Source organism: Schistocerca serialis, unplaced genomic scaffold (assembly GCF_023864345.2).
Source record: "Schistocerca serialis cubense isolate TAMUIC-IGC-003099 unplaced genomic scaffold, iqSchSeri2.2 HiC_scaffold_1363, whole genome shotgun sequence".
NCBI lineage: Eukaryota > Metazoa > Arthropoda > Insecta > Orthoptera > Acrididae > Schistocerca > Schistocerca serialis.
Window position 1 is genome coordinate 8,960,133 of NW_026047584.1, and position 12,825 is coordinate 8,972,957.

The window sequence follows — 12,825 nt, forward strand, 5'->3', positions numbered from 1 at the left end:
ACAGAAATTCCATCGGAATAAAATAGAAAAGGCACAATGCCGACTTAAGTACAAGATGACTGACTCTTCTTACTGACTATGTTTTGAACCATTCCTGTGACACTAGTTATAGATTCCGATGCTTCACTTCAGGTTTACTGTATCCCTCTGACCTTCATATTGACGATGAAACATCGGAATTGCATCGGAATTATATAGAAAACTCACAATGCCGACTTAAGTACAAGAAGACTGACTCTTCTTACTGTCTATGATTTGAACCATTCATGTGACACTAGTTATAGATTCCAATGCTTCACTCCAGGTTTACTGTATACCTTGGACCTTCTTGTTGACAATGAAACACAGAAATTGCATCGGAATTAAATACAAAAGGCACAATGCCGACTTAAGTACAAGAAGTCTCACTCTTACTACTGTCTATGTTTTGAACCATTCCTGTGACACTAGTTATAGTTTCCGATGCTTCACTTCAGGTTTACTGTATCCCTCTTACGTTATTGCCAATGAAGCACAGAAATTGCATCGGAATTAAATACAAAAGGCACAATGCCGTCTTAAGGACATGAAGACTGACTCTTCTTACTGACTATGTTTTGAAACATTCCTGTGACTCTAGTTATAGATTCCGATGCTTCACTTCAGGTTTACTCTATCCCTCTGACCTTCTTATTGACGATGAAACACAGAAATTGCATCGGAATTAAATACAAGAGGCGCAATGCCGACTTAAGTACAAGAACACTGACTCTTCTTACTGTCTATGTTTCAACCATTCCTGTGATACTAGTTATTTATTCCGATGCTTCACTCCAGGTTTACTGTATCCCTTGGACCTTCTTATTGACGATGAAACACAGAAACTGCATCGTAATGAAATAGAAAAGGCACAATGCCGAATTAAGTACAAGAGGACTGACTTTCTTACTGATAATAGTTTAAACCATTCCGGTGACAATAGTTATAGATTCCGATGCTTCACTTCAGGTTTACTGTATCCCTTGGACCTTGTTATTGACGGTGACACACAGAAATAGCATTGGAATTAAATACAAAAGGCAAAATGCCAACTTTAGTACACGAAGACTGACTCTTCTTACTGTCTATGTTTTGAACCATTCCTGTGACACTAGTTATAGATTCCGATGCTTCACTTTCCAGTTTACTGTATCCCTCTGACCTTCTTATTAACGATGAAACACAGAAATTGCATCAGAATTAAAAAGAAATCTCACAATGCCGACTTAAGTACAAGAAGACTGACTCTTCTTACTGTCTATGTTTTGAACCATTCCTGTGACACTAGATATAGATTCCGATTCTTCACTCCGGGTTTACTGTATCCCTTGGACATTCTAATTGACGATGAAACACAGAAATTGCATCGGAATTAAATAGAAAAGGCACAATGCCGACTTAAGTACAAGAAGACTGACTCTTCTTAGTGATTATAATTTGAACCATTGCTGTGACACTAGTTATAGATTGCGATGCTTTACTTCAGGTTTACTGTTTACCTTGGACCTTCTTATTGACGATGAAACACAGAAATTGCATCGGAATTAAAGACAAATGGCACAATGCCGACTTAAGTACAAGAAGACAGTCTCTTCTTACTGACTATGTTTTGAACCATTCCTGTGACACTAGTTATAGATTCCGATGCTTCACTTCAGGTTTACTGTATCCCTCTGACCTTCTTATTGACAATGAATCACAGAAATTACATCGGAATTAAATACAAAAGGCACAATGCCGACTTAAGTACAAGAAGACTGATTCTTCCTACTGTCTATGTTTTGAACCATTCCTGTGACACTAGTTATAGATTCCGATGCTTCACTTCAGGTTTACTGTATCCCTTTGACCTTATTGCCGATGAAACACAGAAATTGCATCGGAAGTAAATACAAAAGGCACAATGCCGACTAATTGGCAAGAAGACTGACTCTTCTTACTGACTATGCTTTGAACCATTCCTGTGACTCTAGTTATAGATTCCGATGCTTCACTTCAGGTTTACTGTATCCCTCTGACCTTCTTATTTACGATGAAAAACAGAAATTGCATCGTAATTAAATACAAAAGCCACAATGCCGACTTAAGTACAAGAAGACTGATTCTTCTTACTGTCTAGGATTTGAACCATTCCTGTGACACTAGTTATAGATTCCGATGCTTCACTTCAGGTTTACTGTTTCCCTTGGACCTTCTTATTGACGATGAAACACAGAAATTGCATCAGAATAAAATACAAAAGGCACAATGCCGACTTAAGTACAAGAAGACTGACTCTTCCTACTGTCTATGCTTTAAACCAATTCTGTGACACTAGTTAGAGAGTCCGATGCTTCACTTCAGGTTTACTGTATCCCTTGAAACTTCTTATTGACGATGAATTACAGAAATTGCATCGGAATTAAATACAAAAGGCACAATGCCGACCTAAGGACAAGAAGACTGACTCTTCTTACTGTCTATATTTTGAACCATTCCAGTGACACTAGTTATAGATTCCGATGCTTCACTTGAGGTTTACTGTATTCCTTGGACCTTCTTATAGACGATGAACACTGAAATTGCATCGAAATTAAATACAAAAGGCACAATGCCGACTTAAGTACAAGAAGACTGACTCTTCTTACTGTCAATGTTTTGAACCACTACTGTGACACTAGTTATAGATTCCGATGCTTCACTCCAGGATTACTGTATACCTTGGACCTTCTTGTTGACGATAACACAGAAATTGCATCGGAATTAAATAAAAAAGGCACAATGCCAACTTAAGGGCAAGAAGACTGACTCTTCTTACTGACTATGCTTTGAACCATTCCTGTGACACTAGTTATAGATTCCGATGCTTCACTTCAGGTTTACTGTATCCCTCTGACTTCTTATTGGCGATGAAACACAGAAATTGCTTCGGAATTAAATACAAAAGGCACAATGCCGACTTAAGTACAAGAAGACTGACTATTCTTACTGTCTATTCTTTGAACCATTCCTGTGACACTAGTTATAATTCCGATGCTTCACTCCAGGTTTACTGTATCCCTTGGACCTTCTTATTGACGATGAAACACAGAAATTGCATCGGAATGAAATTGAAAAGGCACAATGCCGACTTAAGTACAAGAAGATTGTTTCTTCTTTCTGATAATAGTTTGAACCATTCCTGTGACACTAGTTATAGATTCCGACGCTTCACTTCAGGTTTACTGTATCCCTCTGACCTTCTTATAGACGATGAAACACCGAAATTGCATCGGAATTAAATAGAAAACTCACAATGCTGACTTAAGTACAAGAAGACTGACTCTTCTTACTGTCTATGTTTGAACCATTGATGTGACACTAGTTATAGATTCCGATGCTTTACTTCAGGTTTACTGTATACCTTGGACATTCTTATTGACGATGAAACACAGAAATTGCATCGGAATTAAATAAAAAAGGCACAATGTCGACTTAAGTACAAGAAGACTATCTCTTCTTACTGTCTATGTTTTGAACCATTCCTGTGACACTAGTTATAGATTCCGATGCTTCACTCCAGGTTTACTGTAACCCTTGGATATTCTTAGTGACGATGAAACACAGAAATTGCATCGGAATTAAATACAAAAGGCACAATGCCGACTGAAGTACAAGAAGACTGACTCTTGTTACTGTCTATATTTTGAACCATTCCAGTGACACTAGTTATAGATTCTGATGCTTCACTTCAGGCTTTCTGTATTCCTTGGACCTTCTTATTGACGATGAAACACAGAAATTGCATCGAAATTAAATACAAAAGGCACAATGCCGACTGAAGTACAACAAGACTGACTCTTCTTACTGTCTATGATTTGAACCATTACTGTGACACTAGTTATAGAATCCGAAGCTTCACTCCAGGTTTATTGTATCCTTTGGACCTTCTTGTTGACGATGAAACACAGAAATTGCATCGGAATTAAAAACAAAAGGCACAATGCCGACTTAAGTATAAGAAGACTGACTCTTCTTACTGTCTATGTATCAAACATTCCTGTGACACTAGTTATATATTCCGATGCTTCACTTCAGGGTCACTGCATCCCTCTGACCTTCTTATTGACGATGAAACACAGAAATTGCATCGGAATTAAATACAAAAGGCACAATGCTGACTTAAGTACAAGAAGACTGACTCTTCTTACTGTCTATTTTTTGAACCATTCCTGTGACACTAGTTATAGATTCCGATGCTTCACTCCAGGTTTACTGTATACCTTGGACCTTCTTATTGACGATGAAACACAGAAACTGCATCGGAATGAAATAGAAAAAGCACAATGCCGACTTAAGTACAAGAAGACTGACTCTTCTTACTGTCTACGATTTGAACCATTCGTGTGACACTACTTATAGAATCCGAAGCTTCACTCCAGGTTTATTGTATCCTTTGGACCTTCTTGTTGACGATGAAACACAGAAATTGCATCGGAATTAAAAACAAAAGGCACAATGCCGACTTAAGTACAAGAAGACTGACTCTTCTTACTGTCTATGTATCAACCATTCCTGTGACACTAGTTATATATTCCGATGCTTCACTTCAGGGTCACTGCATCCCTCTGACCTTCTTATTGACGATGAAACACAGAAATTGCATCGGAATTAAATACAAATGGCACAATGCTGACTTAAGTACAAGAAGACTGACTCTTCTTACTGACTATGTTTTGAAACATTCTTGCGACTCTAGTTATAGATTCCGATGCTTCACTCCAGGTTTACTGTATCCCTTGGACCTTCTTATTGACGATGAAACACAGAAACTGCATCGGAATGAAATAGAAAAGGCACAATGCCGAATTAAGTACAAGAGGACTGACTTTCTTACTGATAATAGTTTGATCCATTCCGGTGACAATAGTTATAGATTCCGTTGCTTCACTTCAGGTTTACTGTATCCCTTGGACCTTGTTATTGACGGTGACACACAGAAATAGCATCGGAATTAAAGACAAAAGGCACAATGCCGACTTAAGTACAAGAAGACAGTCTCTTCTTACTGACTATGTTTTGAACCATTCCTGTGACACTAGTTATAGATTCCGATGCTTCACTTCAGGTTTACTGTATCCCTCTGACCTTCTTATTGACAATGAATCACAGAAATTACATCGGAATTAAATACAAAAGGCACAATGCCGACTTAAGTACAAGAAGACTGACTCTTCATACTGTCTATGTTTTGAACCATTCCTGTGACACTAGTTATAGATTCCGATGCTTCACTTCAGGTTTACTGTATCCCTTTGACTTTATTGCCGATGAAACACAGAAATTGCATCGGAAGTAAATACAAAACGCACAATGCCGACTAAAGGACAAGAAGACTGACTTTTCTTACTGACTATGCTTTGAACCATTCCTGTGACTCTAGTTATAGATTCCGATGCTTCACTTCAGGTATACTGTATCCCTCGGACCTTCTTATTTACGATGAAACACAGAAATTGCATCGTAATTAAATACAAAAGCCACAATGCCGACTTAAGTACAAGAAGACTGACTCTTCCTACTGTCTATGCTTTGAACCAATTCTGTGACACTAGTTATAGAGTCCGATGCTTCACTTCAGGTTTACTGTATCCCATGAAACTTCTTATTGACGATGAATTACAGAAATTGCATCGGAATTAAATACAAAAGGCACAATGCCGACTTCAGGACAAGAAGACTGACTCTTCTTACTGTCTATATTTTGAACCATTCCAGTGACACTAGTTATATATTCCGATGCTTCACTTCAGGTTTATTGAATTCCTTGGACCTTCTTATTGACGATGGAACGCAGAAATTTCATCGGAATTAAATACAAAAGGCAAAATGCCAACTTTAGTACACGAAGACTGACTCTTCTTACTGTCTATGTTTTGAACCATTCCTGTGACACTAGTTATAGATTCCGATGCTTCACTTCAAGTTTACTGTATCCCTCTGACCTTCTTATTACCGATGAAACACAGAAATTGCATCGGAATTAAAAAGAAAACTCACAATGCCGACTTAAGTACAAGAAGACTGACTCTTCTTACTGTCTATGTTTTGAACCATTCCTGTGACACTAGTTATAGATTCCGATTCTTCACTCCGGGTTTACTGTATCCCTTGGACTTTCTTATTGACGATGAAACACAGAAATTGCATCGGAATTAAATAGAAAAGGCACAATGCCGACTTAAGTACAAGAAGACTGACTCTTCCTACTGTTTATGTTTTGAACCATTCCTGTGACACTAGTTATAGATTCCGATGCTTCACTCCAGGTTTACTGTGACCCTTGGACCTTCTTATTGAAGATGAAACACAGAAATTCCATCGGAATTAAATAGAAAAGGCACAATGCCGACTTAAGTACAAGATGACTGACTCTTCTTACTGACTATGTTTTGAACCATTCCTGTGACACTAGTTATAGATTCCGATGCTTCACTTCAGGTTTACTGTATCCCTCTGACCTTCATATTGACGATGAAACATCGAAATTGCATCGGAATTATATAGAAAACTCACAATGCCGACTTAAGTACAAGAAGACTGACTCTTCTTACTGTCTATGATTTGAACCATTCATGTGACACTAGTTATAGATTCCAATGCTTCACTCCAGGTTTACTGTAAACCTTGGACCTTCTTGTTGACAATGAAACACAGAAATTGCATCGGACTTAAATACAAAAGGCACAATGCCGACTTAAGTACAAGAAGACTGACTCTTACTACTGTCTATGTTTTGAACCATTCCTGTGACACTAGTTATAGTTTCCGATGCTTCACTTCAGGTGTACTGTATCCCTCTTACGTTATTGCCAATGAAGCACAGAAATTGCATCGGAATTAAATATAAAAGGCACAATGCCGACTTAAGGACATGAAGACTGACTCTTCTTACTGACTATGTTTTGAAACATTCCTGTGACTCTAGTTATAGATTCCGATGCTTCACTTCAGGTTTACTCTATCCCTCTGACCTTCTTATTGACGATGAAACACAGAAATTGCATCGGAATTAAATACAAGAGGCGCAATGCCGACTTAAGTACAAGAAGACTGACTCTTCTTACTGTCTATGTTTCAACCATTCCTGTGATACTAGTTATTTATTCCGATGCTTCACTCCAGGTTTACTGTATCCCTTGGACCTTCTTATTGACGATGAAACACAGAAACTGCATCGGAATGAAATAGAAAAGGCACAATGCCGAATTAAGTACAAGAGGACTGTCTTTCTTACTGATAATAGTTTAAACCATTCCGGTGACAATAGTTATAGATTCCGATGCTTCACTTCAGGTTTACTGTATCCCTTGGACCTTGTTATTGACGGTGACACACAGAAATAGCATTGGAATTAAATACAAAAGGCAAAATGCCAACTTTAGTACACGAAGACTGACTCTTCTTACTGTCTATGTTTTGAACCATTCCTGTGACACTAGTTATAGATTCCGATGCTTCACTTTCTAGTTTACTGTATCCCTCTGACCTTCTTATTAACGATGAAACACAGAAATTGCATCGGAATTAAAAAGAAAACTCACAATGCCGACTTAAGTACAAGAAGACTGACTCTTCTTACTGTCTATGTTTTGAACCATTCCTGTGACACTAGATATAGATTCCGATTCTTCACTCCGGGTTTACTGTATCCCTTGGACGTTCTTATTGACGATGAAACACAGAAATTGCATCGGAATTAAATAGAAAAGGCACAATGCCGACTTAAGTACAAGAAGACTGACTCTTCTTAGTGATTATAGTTTGAACCATTGCTGTGACACTAGTTATAGATTGCGATGCTTTACTTCAGGTTTACTGTTTACCTTGGACCTTCTTATTGACGATGAAACACAGAAATTGCATCGGAATTAAAGACAAAAGGCACAATGCCGACTTAAGTACAAGAAGACAGTCTCTTCTTACTGACTATGTTTTGAACCATTCCTGTGACACTAGTTATAGATTCCGATGCTTCACTTCAGGCTTACGGTATCCCTCTGACCTTCTTATTGACAATGAATCACAGAAATTACATCGGAATTAAATACAAAAGGCACAATGCCGACTTAAGTACAAGAAGACTGATTCTTCCTACTGTCTATGTTTTGAACCATTCCTGTGACACTAGTTATAGATTCCGATGCTTCACTTCAGGTTTACTGTATCCCTTTGACTTTATTGCCGATGAAACACAGAAATTGCATCGGAAGTAAATACAAAAGGCACAATGCCGACTAAAGCGCAAGAAGACTGACTCTTCTTACTGACTATGCTTTGAACCATTCCTGTGACTCTAGTTATAGATTCCGATGCTTCACTTCAGGTTTACTGTATCCCTCTGACCTTCTTATTTACGATGAAAAACAGAAATTGCATCGTAATTAAATACAAAAGCCACAATGCCGACTTAAGTACAAGAAGACTGACTCTTCTTACTGTCTAGGATTTGAACCATTCCTGTGACACTACTTATAGATTCCGATGCTTCACTTCAGGTTTACTGTTTCCCTTGGACCTTCTTATTGACGATGAAACACAGAAATTGCATCGGAATAAAATACAAAAGGCACAATGCCGACTTAAGTACAAGAAGACTGACTCTTCCTACTGTCTATGCTTTGAACCAATTCTGTGACACTAGTTATAGAGTCCGATGCTTCATTTCAGGTTTACTGTATCCCTTGAAACTTCTTGTTGACGATGAATTACAGAAATTGCATCGGAATTAAATACAAAAGGCACAATGCCGACTTAAGGACAAGAAGACTGACTCTTCTTACTGTCTATATTTTGAACCATTCCAGTGACACTAGTTATAGATTCAGATGCTTCACTTCAGGTTTACTGTATTCCTTGGACCTTCTTATAGACGATGAACACTGAAATTGCATCGAAATTAAATACAACAGGCACAATGCCGACTTAAGTACAAGAAGACTGACTCTTCTTACTGTCAATGTTTTGAACCACTACTGTGACACTAGTTATATATTCCGATGCTTCACTCCAGGATTACTGTATCCCTTGGACCTTCTTGTTGACGATAAAACAGAAATTGCATCGGAATTAAATAAAAAAGGCACAATGCCGACTTAAGGGCAAGAAGACTGACTCTTCTTACTGACTATGCTTTGAACCATTCCTGTGACACTAGTTATAGATTCCGATGCTTCACTTCAGGTTTACTGTATCCTTCTGACCTTCTTATTGACGATGAAACACAGAAATTGCATCGGAATTAAATACAAAACCACAATGCCGACTTAAGTACAAGAAGACTGACTCTTCTTACTGTCTATGTTTCAACCATTCCTGTGACACTAGTTATAATTCCGATGCTTCACTCCAGGTTTACTGTATCCCTTGGACCTTCTTATTGACGATGAAACACAGAAATTGCATCGGAATGAAATTGAAAATGCACAATGCCGACTTAAGTACAAGAAGATTGTTTCTTCTTTCTGATAATAGTTTGAACCATTCCTGTGACACTAGTTATAGATTCCGACGCTTCACTTCAGGTTTACTGTATCCCTCTGACCTTCTTATAGACGATGAAACACCGAAATTGTATCGGAATTAAATAGAAAACTCACAATGCTGACTTAAGTACAAGAAGACTGACTCTTATTACTGTCTATGTTTGAACCATTGATGTGACACTAGTTATAGATTCCGATGCTTTACTTCAGGTTTACTGTATACCTTGGACATTCTTATTGACGATGAAACACAGAAATTGCATCGGAATTAAATAAAAAAGGCACAATGTCGACTTAAGTACAAGAAGACTAACTCTTCTTACTGTCTATGTTTTGAACCATTCCTGTGACACTAGTTATAGATTCCGATGCTTCACTCCAGGTTTACTGTAACCCTTGGACATTCTTAGTGACGATGAAACACAGAAATTGCATCGGAATTAAATAGAAAAGGCACAATGCCGACTTAAGTACAAGAAGGCTGACTCTTCTTACTGACTATGTTTTGTACCATTCCTGTGACACTAGTTATAGATTCCGATGTTTCACTTCAGGTTTACTGTATACCTTGTACCTTCTTATTGACGATGAAACACAGAAATTGCATCGGAATTAAATACAAAAGGCACAATGCCGACTGAAGTACAAGAAGACTGACTCTTGTTACTGTCTATATTTTGAACCATTCCAGTGACACTAGTTATAGATTCTGATGCTTCACTTCAGGTTTTCTGTATTCCTTGGACCTTCTTATTGACGATGAAACACAGAAATTGCATCGAAATTAAATACAAAAGGCACAATGCCGACTGAAGTACAAGAAGACTGACTCTTCTTACTGTCTATGATTTGAACAATTACTGTGACACTAGTTATAGAATCCGAAGCTTCACTCCAGGTTTATTGTATCCTTTGGACCTTCTTGTTGACGATGAAACACAGTAATTGCATCGGAATTAAAAACAAAAGGCACAATGCCGACTTAAGTACAAGAAGACTGACTCTTCTTACTGTCTATGTATCAACCATTCCTGTGACACTAGTTATATATTCCGATGCTTCACTTCAGGGTCACTGCATCCCACTGACCTTCTTATTGACGATGAAACACAGAAATTGCATCGGAATTAAATACAAAAGGCACAATGCTGACTTAAGTACAAGAAGACTGACTCTTCTTACTGTCTATTTTTTGAACCATTCCTGTGACACTAGTTATAGATTCCGATGCTTCACTCCAGGTTTACTGTATACCGTGGACCTTCTTATTGACGATGAAACACAGAAACTGCATCGGAATGAAATAGAAAAAGCACAATGCCGACTTAAGTACAAGAAGACTGACTCTTCTTACTGTCTACGATTTGAACCATTCGTGTGACACTAGTTATAGTTTCCGATGCTTCACTCCAGGTTTACTGTATACCTTGGACATTCTTATTGACGATGAAACACAGAAATTGCATCGGAATTAAATAGAAAAGGCACAATGCCGACTTAAGTACAAGAAGACTGACTCTTCTTCCTGTCTATGTTTAGAACCATTCCTGTGACACTAGTTATAGATTCCGATGCTTCACTCCAGGTTTGCTGTAACCCTTGGACCTTCTTATTGACGATGAAACACAGAAATTGCATCGGAATTAAATACAAAAGACACAATGCCGACTTAAGTACAACAAGACTGACTCTTCCTACTGTCTATGTTTTGAACCATTCCTGTGACAATAGTTATAGATACCGATTCTTCACTCCAGGTTTACTGTGACCCTTTGGACCTTCTTATTGACGATGAAACACAGAAATTGCATCGGAATTAAATAGAAAAGGCACAATGCCGACTTAAGTACAAATTGACTGACTCTTCTTACTGACTATGTTTTGAACCATTCCTGTGACACTAGTTATATATTCCGATGCTTCACTTCAGGGTTACTGCATCCCTCTGCCTTCTTATTGACGATGAAACACAGAAATTGCATCGGAATTAAATACAAACGGCACAATACCGACTTAAGTACAAGAAGACTGACTCTTCTTACTGTCTATTTTTTGAACCATTCCTGTGACACTAGTTATAGATTCCGATGCTTCACTCCAGGTTTACTGTGACCCTTGGACCTTCTTATTGACGATGAAACACAGAAACTGCATCGGAATGAAATAGAAAAGGCACAATGCCGACTTAAGTACAAGAAGACTGACTCTTCTTACTGTCTATGATTTGAACCATTCGTGTGACACTATTTATAGATTCCGATGCTTCACTCCAGGTTTACTGTATACCTTGGACATTCTTATTGACGATGAAACACAGAAATTGCATCGGAATTAAATAGAAAAGGCTCAATGTCGACTTAAGTACAAGAAGACTGACTCTTCTTGCTGTCTATGTTTTGAACCTTTCCTGTGACACTAGTTATAGATTCCGATGCTTCACTCCAGGTTGACTGTACCCTTGGACCTTCTTATTGACGATGAAACACAGAAATTGCATCGGAATTAAATACAAAAGGCACAATGCCGACTTAAGTACAAGAAGACTGACTCTTCCTACTGTCTATGTTTTGAACCATTCCTGTGACACTAGTTATAGATTCCGATGCTTCACTCCAGGTTTACTGTGACCCTTGGACCTTCTTATTGACGATGAAACACAGAAATTGCATCGGAATTAAAAAGAAAAGGCGCAATGCCGACTTCAGTAAAAGAAGACTGACTCTTCTTACTGTCTATGTTTCAACCATCCCTGTGATACTCGTTATTGATTTCGATGCCTCACTCCAGGTTTACTGTATCCCTTGGACCTTCTTATTGACGATGAAACACACAAACTGCATCGGAATGAAATAGAAAAGGCACAATGCCGACTTAAGTACAAGAGGACTGACTCTACTTACTGATAATAGTTTGAACCATTCCGGTGACAATTGTTATAGATTCCGATGCTTCATTTCAGGTTTACTGTATCCCTTGTACCTTCTTGTTGACGATGAAACACAGAAATTGCTTTGGAATTAAATACAAAAGGCACAATGCCGACTTAAGGACAAGAAGACTGACTCTTCTTACTATCTACGTTTTGAACCATTCCTGTGACACTAGTTTTAGATTCCGATGCTTCACTCCAGGTTTACTGTATACCTTGGACATTCTTATTGACGATGAAACACAGAAATTTCATCGGAATTAAATAGAAAAGGCTCAATGTAGACTTAAGTACAAGAAGACTGACTCTTCTTACTCTCTATGTTTTGAACCATTCCTGTGACACTAGTTATAGGTTCCGATGCTTCACTTCAGG